Here is a 7,295-nt window from a genome sequence, read left to right as displayed (position 1 = left end):
GTCGTGTCCGACTCTTTGCAACCCCCCTGGACTATACCGTCCATGGAGTTCTCCAGGCCAGAATACTGGAGTGGGTAGCCTTTTCCTTCTCCAGGGGATCTTCCCAACCCAGGGTTTAAACCCAGGTCTCCCACATTGCAGGCAGATTCTTTACCAACTGAGCCATAAGGGAAGCCCAGTACTGGAGTGGGTAGCTTATCCCTTCTCCAGCGGATCTTCCCCACCCAGGAATCAACCCGGGGTCTCCTGCATTGCAGGCGGATTCTTCACCAACTGAGCTATCAGGGAAGTCACTAACTAAGTCACGTCCAGCTCTTGCGACCCCATGGACTGTAGCCCGCCAGGCTCCTCTGTCCATCGGATTTCCCAAGCAGGAATACTGGAGTGGGTAGCCATTTCCTTCTCCAGAGGATCTTCCGGATCCAGGGATAGAATCCAGGTCTTCTGCATTGCAGGCAGTCTCTTTATCATCTGAGCCACCAGGGAAGCCCCCGGTGTGTTGTGTGAAACAGGCAAGACAGTAATAGATCTTGTCTCAGATATGGCCTACAACCTGGTAGGTGTTTGAAACTGCTTCCTGAAGGGCCCCAGGTCGGGTAGGGATTCCACCTGGCTGCCCCCTGATGCTCAGGGCCTCACCCCCGGAAGGTCATCTATAGATCAGTGACATGCGAAGTGGCAGCTACAAAGGAAGGGCTCACAGAATCAGGTGAACTGGACCTAGATCAGTCCCTGGCCACCCCCATTTCTGGTGGGAACAAGACAACATGGGGTGATGATAACTCTGTGTGGAACATGCTGGGATAGATATGATCCACTTTGATGATAACACTGAGGCTCAGAGAGTTTGAGTGACCTGCCCAGGTCCTCAGAGCCAATTTCCCGGGGGTGAGAGCGTTTCAAACTCCGGTCCATCGGATGTCAGGGCGGGAGCATCCTCCTGCCACCTTTCAACCTCTGTAACTCTGCTGACAAGTTCATGAGTCCCCCGGGGCACAGAGCTCCCAGAAGAGGGGGGCAGACAGACGACAGACAAGCAAAAGAACGACAGGGGCACCTGAGGCTGCTGTGCGAGCTTGAGCTCGGCAAGAACAAAGCGGCGATGAAACAAGAGTGAGAGTCTGGAGACGCGAGTGGTCAGCGGGGCGCCTGGAAGAGGTGACTTCTACTCTGCGGCCTGAATGACGCACAGGAGGAGGGGTGGAGCCTCTAGGTGGCGGGAAGGGCCGGGGCAAAGAATGCTCTGAGCATTCAAGGATCAGGGTGTAGTGAGTGAGGGTATTGCTGATTTATCAAAAGGGCCCAGAGGGGGACAGCCTCTTGCTCAAGGTCACAGAGCAAGGCAGTGCAGGGCTGGGCCTAGAACTCCAGGTCTCTTACGCCCAGCCAGGGCACACCCTCTGTATTCCAGGCTGTTTACAAAGTACCTAGTAAAGGCTCTCCGTTGCCTGCCCCCGCCCCCTGCCCACTGGCCCCACTGGGGCTCCCTCTGGCTGTTGGACTTCCTGCCATACCAGCCACTTTTGGATCCCAGGGGACCTACCCCCACAAGGCCCCTGCCGGTGTTCTTGTGACTGCACTGCTATGCTCCTTCTGGTTAGCTCATCCTTGGCTGGGTCCGGCAACGTGGTAACTTTTCTCAAAAGTGTCTCAAAACAGGGTAGCGGGGGCCTCAGCTTGTGTGACGTTTGCACTGCCTGTCCGCCTCCCCTGCTAGCCTGGAGCCTCCGAGGACAGAAACCACCTCTGTCTTCTCTGCTCAGCCCAAGCACGCAGCAGTGAGGAGCCGTGCAGGGAGCCCAGCCTGGTCTGGTGCTCCCCAGGTGCCCTTAACGGCAGACGGCCGGCCTCGCTCTTTGCGACCCTGCTCCAGCGTGTGGTGCTGGTGGGGGTGGTCTTTTCTCGGACCAGGCTGCTGAGAAGCTGTGGGTGGGAGGTGGGCAGATCCGGAGAGCCAGGCACCTGCAGTCTCCCTGAGCGGAAAGGGATCCGGCTCTGCAGCTGCCTGCGGAGTGGGCCGACGAGGTTCTGGGCGAGGAAGAGCTGGCAAGCGAGCTGGCAAGCCCAGGGTGGCAGCTCTCTGCCCTGCCTGGCCCCCCTGCCAGCCACCTCCACTCTGTGGTTAGGCCCCTGGAAAGGCGTCTGGGGTTGCCTTTGAAGCGGAGCAGCACCTACCAGGCAGGAAGCAGATCAGGGAGCCCCCAGATGCTGGGGTGGGGACCTCAGGGGTCCGTCAGTGAGGACATGTCACCTCCATGACGCTGTCTCCCGAGGAGGCCCCAAGCTGCAGGTGCCACCATCTCCAGCTCGGTCCCAGAGCCACAGACCCGGCTGCCAGAACGTCAGCCGGGTGCCCTGTGGATGCCTCAAGGCCGTGTTCAGCCCCAGGCCTGCACCTTCCCACTCCCCACGTGCCACGTGCTCCAACAGCCCAGCGTACCTCGCACCTCCCGCAGCCTGCAGCCTCCGTCTGAGGGTCATTTCTGTCGTCTGTGCCTGGAATCAGAAGCCCTCTCCGCTCCCCTCCCCGCTCCCTGTGGCCACAGCTGTGTGAGGTTGGGGTTCGGCGCGGCGGCCCCAGGAAAGCTTTTGCACCGCAGCGTGCGTGGACTCCCAGTGCCCCACGGGCCCGCACACAGCGCAAGCTCCCCGCGGTGGAGGCTTGTGTGATGGCTGCCGTCCACAGGCCCGCTGGCCCAGGGTCAGGTAGAGAAAGGAAGCCTCTGGCAGCTCTGCTGCTGGAATCGACTGGGAGCCGGGTGTTCTTTCCTGTCTCAAGCTTTTCAGGGTGACGGTCACAGCCCCTCAGTCAACTCTGCACGTCACACACACACACACACACACACACACACACACACACACACGGATGGAAAGTTCCCTGGGAAACGGCAGGGAGGGGGGCCCGGCACTTAGTCTGTCTCCAGAAGAGACTCCCGGCGGGCTCGAGGCAGAGCTGGGCCTCACGCCTGCACGCCCTCGCCGCCTGCCATCTTCGCCCGGCCGTGCCGTCTCTCTCTCGGGATGGGAGAGGACGCGGAGGGCCGGCAGAGCGGCCTCACGCCCCCGCCCTGGGGTCTGTGCACCCTCCGGCTGAGCCTCGGCCTCCCCGGCAGCTCGGTAGACTCAGTTTCCAGGCCGCCTCCTGACCGGGCAGACATTTTCCCCGACAGTGGAACACGGGGCCTGCGAGGCTACCATCAAGCAGGTGCCCGGGCAAGTCTCCTTTCTTTTCTCTCCCTCTTCTTCCCTTTTCCTTGCTGCTTTTCTTTCTTCGCAGCTCTCCTCCTCTCTCTGTCCCCGTGGCCCCCCGCTCCCCGCCGGCCTCTCCCCCCTACCCACGCCAGGCCTGGGACCCGGAGTGCCCACAGAACGCCTTTTCCACGCCGAGGAAAGGGTCACAGTCCACGGTCAGAGTGGGGAGGCGCCGGGCTCGCGGGCGCAGCTGCCGGCTTCCTGGGGCTGGGCTCCGCCGGCTCGGGGAGGGGCGAAGGTCTCTGGAGGGGGTGGGGTTGGGCAGGTGGGGCCCCTTGCCCGTGGAGGAAGACGGGCCAGGCAGGCTGGGGCACCGAGGTGGGTGCCGGGGCAGGGAGAGGTGGCTCGAGGGGCACCGTGTCCAGGGCTGGGGGCTGGCTGCAGCCCTGTGACTCCTCCAGCGATGGGGACAAGGGGACGTGGCCCCGGTGCACACGGCCCGTGGCAGGTCTGAGTCAAAACACCTAAGGCCGACCCCGGCTGGTCATGCGGAGGGCTGCCCAGTCATCGCCTTATGCCGGCCCGGATCACCCTGGCAGGCTGGGCGCGGCCCAGTCAGCTGTGAGTCAGGCCCCGGCGGCCTCGCCACGCAGCACAGGGCAGGGGCCGCCCGGGCACAGGGTCGCCCCCTCCCCAGCCCTGGCTGCTCTTCTCTCCTCGGCGGGCCTGAAGAGCCTGGCCCACCTGTGTCAGGGGCAGTCTGGCCAGGAACCTGGGCCGCCCGGCCCCGTGGCCCCCAGCCCTTCAGCTGGTGGGGGGGGAGTGGGGGGGGTGGAAGTGGGGGGAGCCTCCGGGCCACCCGGCCCTGGACGGGAAGTCAAGTCGGGGGCGGAGTGAGGAGACATCTCCAGAGAAGGTTCAGCGGGCGAGGGAAGCAGCAGAGGGCCGGGCCGCACGTCGATGGTGCCCCACTGAAGACCCAGCCAGCACCCCGCCAGACAGCCAAGGGTCCAGCGCACCCTGCACCACGGTAGGCTCCCCCCAATTTATCCACAGCACAAGTAGGCTTCACCCGTCCCCTTGTGTCGGGGGTACCTGGTGGCCCACCCGGCTCTCCAGGCCTTAGTCTCCCCATCTGCATAATGGGCATGGTAAGACGTGCCTGCAAAGCTCTCTCAGCCCAGGGAGGTAGTTTGGATCAGATGTGAAAGTGTCATTCATGCGGACACCTGGGGGGTTAAAGATCATGGTGGGGTTAACGGGCAGAGGAGAGAGCACTGGATGGGGAGGCCGGGACCCTGGCTTTGTGTCATTCCGAAGGGGTCACCCCTGGGGTGTGGGGCTGTGGATTCCAGGATTCCCAAAGGGCCCTCAAGTTCCCTTTTCCCCAGAACAGTGAAGGGGTCTGAGCCCATGATGGCCTAGCTTCCCTTGGGATGGAGACCTGGCTGGCAGAGGGTCCCTGTCCTTCCCAGAAGGGGCTGCAGTGGGTCACGTGGTGGCCCCCTGCCTGCCTCTGCTTTGGGGAGAAGAGAGAGAATCTTTGCTACAGTGAAGTCTCTGATGGGAGGCTGTGGAGTGTGTGGTCTGTCAAGGTCATGGCCCCTGTGCTTTTGACCTTGACCCACAGAGGACTCGACCTCTGTGTGCTTTGCTCACTCTGTAAGATGGGCTTAACTGTGGTGTGGGGGCCGCAGATCCTGGGGCCACGTAGGGGTGGAAGGAGAAAAGTAGTCTGCACAGAGCTTGGCACCAGGTGGGGAGGACCCCTTGGCATAAATAACTGGACAAGGGGCTGGACCCCAATTTTAACATCAGCGGTTCCCCAGGACTGGGAAGAGGTTTGCAGGGGTGGCAGCTGGGGGGGCGGAGACACTGTTCCCGGCCGGTCCTGGGTGCGGACTAGGTAGGTAGTCCTGGGCCTGAGGTGGGTGGGAAGGGGCAGCAGTCTCTCACCTCCCCTCCCCGCCACCCTCATCCCCAGAGCTCTAGCTGCAGGGAGGCACAGAAGCCCCCTCTCCAAGCCCCCTCCCCAAGCTGAATGTGGTCTTTGGCGCCCCCTTGTGGCCTGCGGCCCCCCGCGCCCCCGCCCCCCCCCGCCCCCGCCATCCCAGGTGCTCAGCAGGGCGCGCGCCCCTCCAGGAGCCCCCTGCCTGCCACCTCCCGCCCCAGGGCTGACGACCTCTTCGGCCTACCCTCCGTTCCCAGCCCCCCGCATCTCTGCCCACTTCCTCAATCCCCAAATCCCGCCCTGCCCAGCCCTCGGGGAGGTACTGACCCAGTCAGCCGGACCTGGGACTGATGGTGCCTCGGCCACTGTGCCTGCTGCCCGCTGGTCAGTGGGGGGCGCTGCAGCCCGCGGCTTGGAGCTGAGCTCTGCGACTGAGTGCTGGAGACCTCGGGGCGGTGAGCTGGGGACTTGGCCCTCACCCGCGCTGGGCCCAGCTTTGCAGGACTCCTGGGAGGATTTCTCTACCCTCCACCACCCCACCTTGTAGTCCACGCCTCAGAGAGCCTTTCCAGCTCCTTTGAGACCGATGGCCTTCTTCGTAGGCCGGTTTTACAAATGGGGAAACTGAGACTCCTAAAACCTTTCTGGAACCCTCACAGCTAATCAGGACTGAAACCCAGGCTTCTGGACTCCTTGTCTGGGACCCTGGGGAAGCAAGCAGCTCACCTGGCTGTTGGGGATGTGTCACTAACTTGCTGTGTGGCCTTGAAAAAGTCGCTTCCCCTCTCTGGGTCCCACCTGTGACATCTTAACTCACGCATGCTAAGTCATTTTAGTTGTGTTCAACTGTTCGTGACCCCATGGAGACTGTAGCCCGCCAGACTCCTCTGTCCATGGGATTCTCCAGGCAAGAATACTGGAGTGGATTGCCATACCTGCCTGCAGGGGATCTTCCCAACCCTGAGATGCAACCCTTCTGTCGCCTGAATTGGCAGTGGGTTCTTCACTAGCGCCACCTGGGAAGCACCTTTAACAGCTCAGATAATAAAAATGTCAGTCACTCAGGCCTGTCTTTGGTGCCTGCTCGGGTTTTCCAGAGGGCAATTGCTAACCTCACAGGTTGACAGTTGTCCTGGTTTACGCTGGGACAATCCAATGGACAGAGGAGGGTGGGCTGCAGTCCATGGGGTCGCAAAGAGTCAGACATGACTGAGCGACTTCACTTTGTCCTACTTTGTCCTTTTGCTCTTGGAACTGGGGTCTGAGCAATGAGGTCACCTGCCTGAGGTCATGAGTGGCCGAGCTAGGACTGCACTTCGGCCTGGCTGATCACAGAGACCACCAACCTCACACCCCTGCAGCCTCATCGTTCCAACCTTTTCCCTTTACAAGTGAGGGCGCAGAGGAAGAGGAAGCCAGGACGGTCCTTAAGCTCCCCAGGCTAATGGCGCTTTAGGAGGCAGGTGGGCTCTTGGAGGGGACCCTAAGGGTGGGGATCTACAGGCCACCATCTTCCTTCTGAGGGTCCCCTGCTGTCACCCTGCTAGCCAGAGTGGGCTCTGGGGAGACCACAGCCACTGAGGGAGGGGCTTGTAGGATTCTGGCTCTGTAGACAGTTCACTGTGATCCGGGGGCAGACTCAGTCCCACCCAGAAAGGGAGGAAGCGGAAACAGGGTCTGGGGCGGGGCGGGGGTGGAGGAGGCCTGGTTGGGCAGGAGATCAGAGCAGGATTGTGTCATGGAGTCCTGCAGCTGATAAGCAGCTGAGCGGCAGTTCAGACAGAAGGAAGGGCTCCCCGGGGTGGGGGTGGGGCTGAGACTCATCCTAGGGACCCCTTGGCCCCTTGCTGCCCGTGAGCCCTGGATCACAGCTGGCCTCCTGCTCCAGTTTGAGGGAGGTTGTAGGGGACTTGGGGTGGAGAGCTATCTCCATCACACCCTGGGTGACCTCAGGCAAATCCCTCTCTGAGCCTCAGTTTCCATGTATGTAAAATCAGGGTTCAAAGGTCTCCCGTGGGAATAGGGGTCCGGGCTGTAGATAACCAGAGAGTTTTGTGGGCGCTTTGCTTGCTTGGGGGAGGCAGTGGGACGGATGCTCATGAAGGCTTGTGGGGTCTGCGCTGGGCCAGCCATGGGCCCCAGAAAGCGGAGG

The sequence above is a fragment of the Ovis aries genome, chromosome 17 (genome assembly GCF_016772045.2).
Source record: "Ovis aries strain OAR_USU_Benz2616 breed Rambouillet chromosome 17, ARS-UI_Ramb_v3.0, whole genome shotgun sequence".
Lineage (NCBI taxonomy): Eukaryota > Metazoa > Chordata > Mammalia > Artiodactyla > Bovidae > Ovis > Ovis aries.
Note: the sequence above shows the minus strand (reverse complement) of the source record.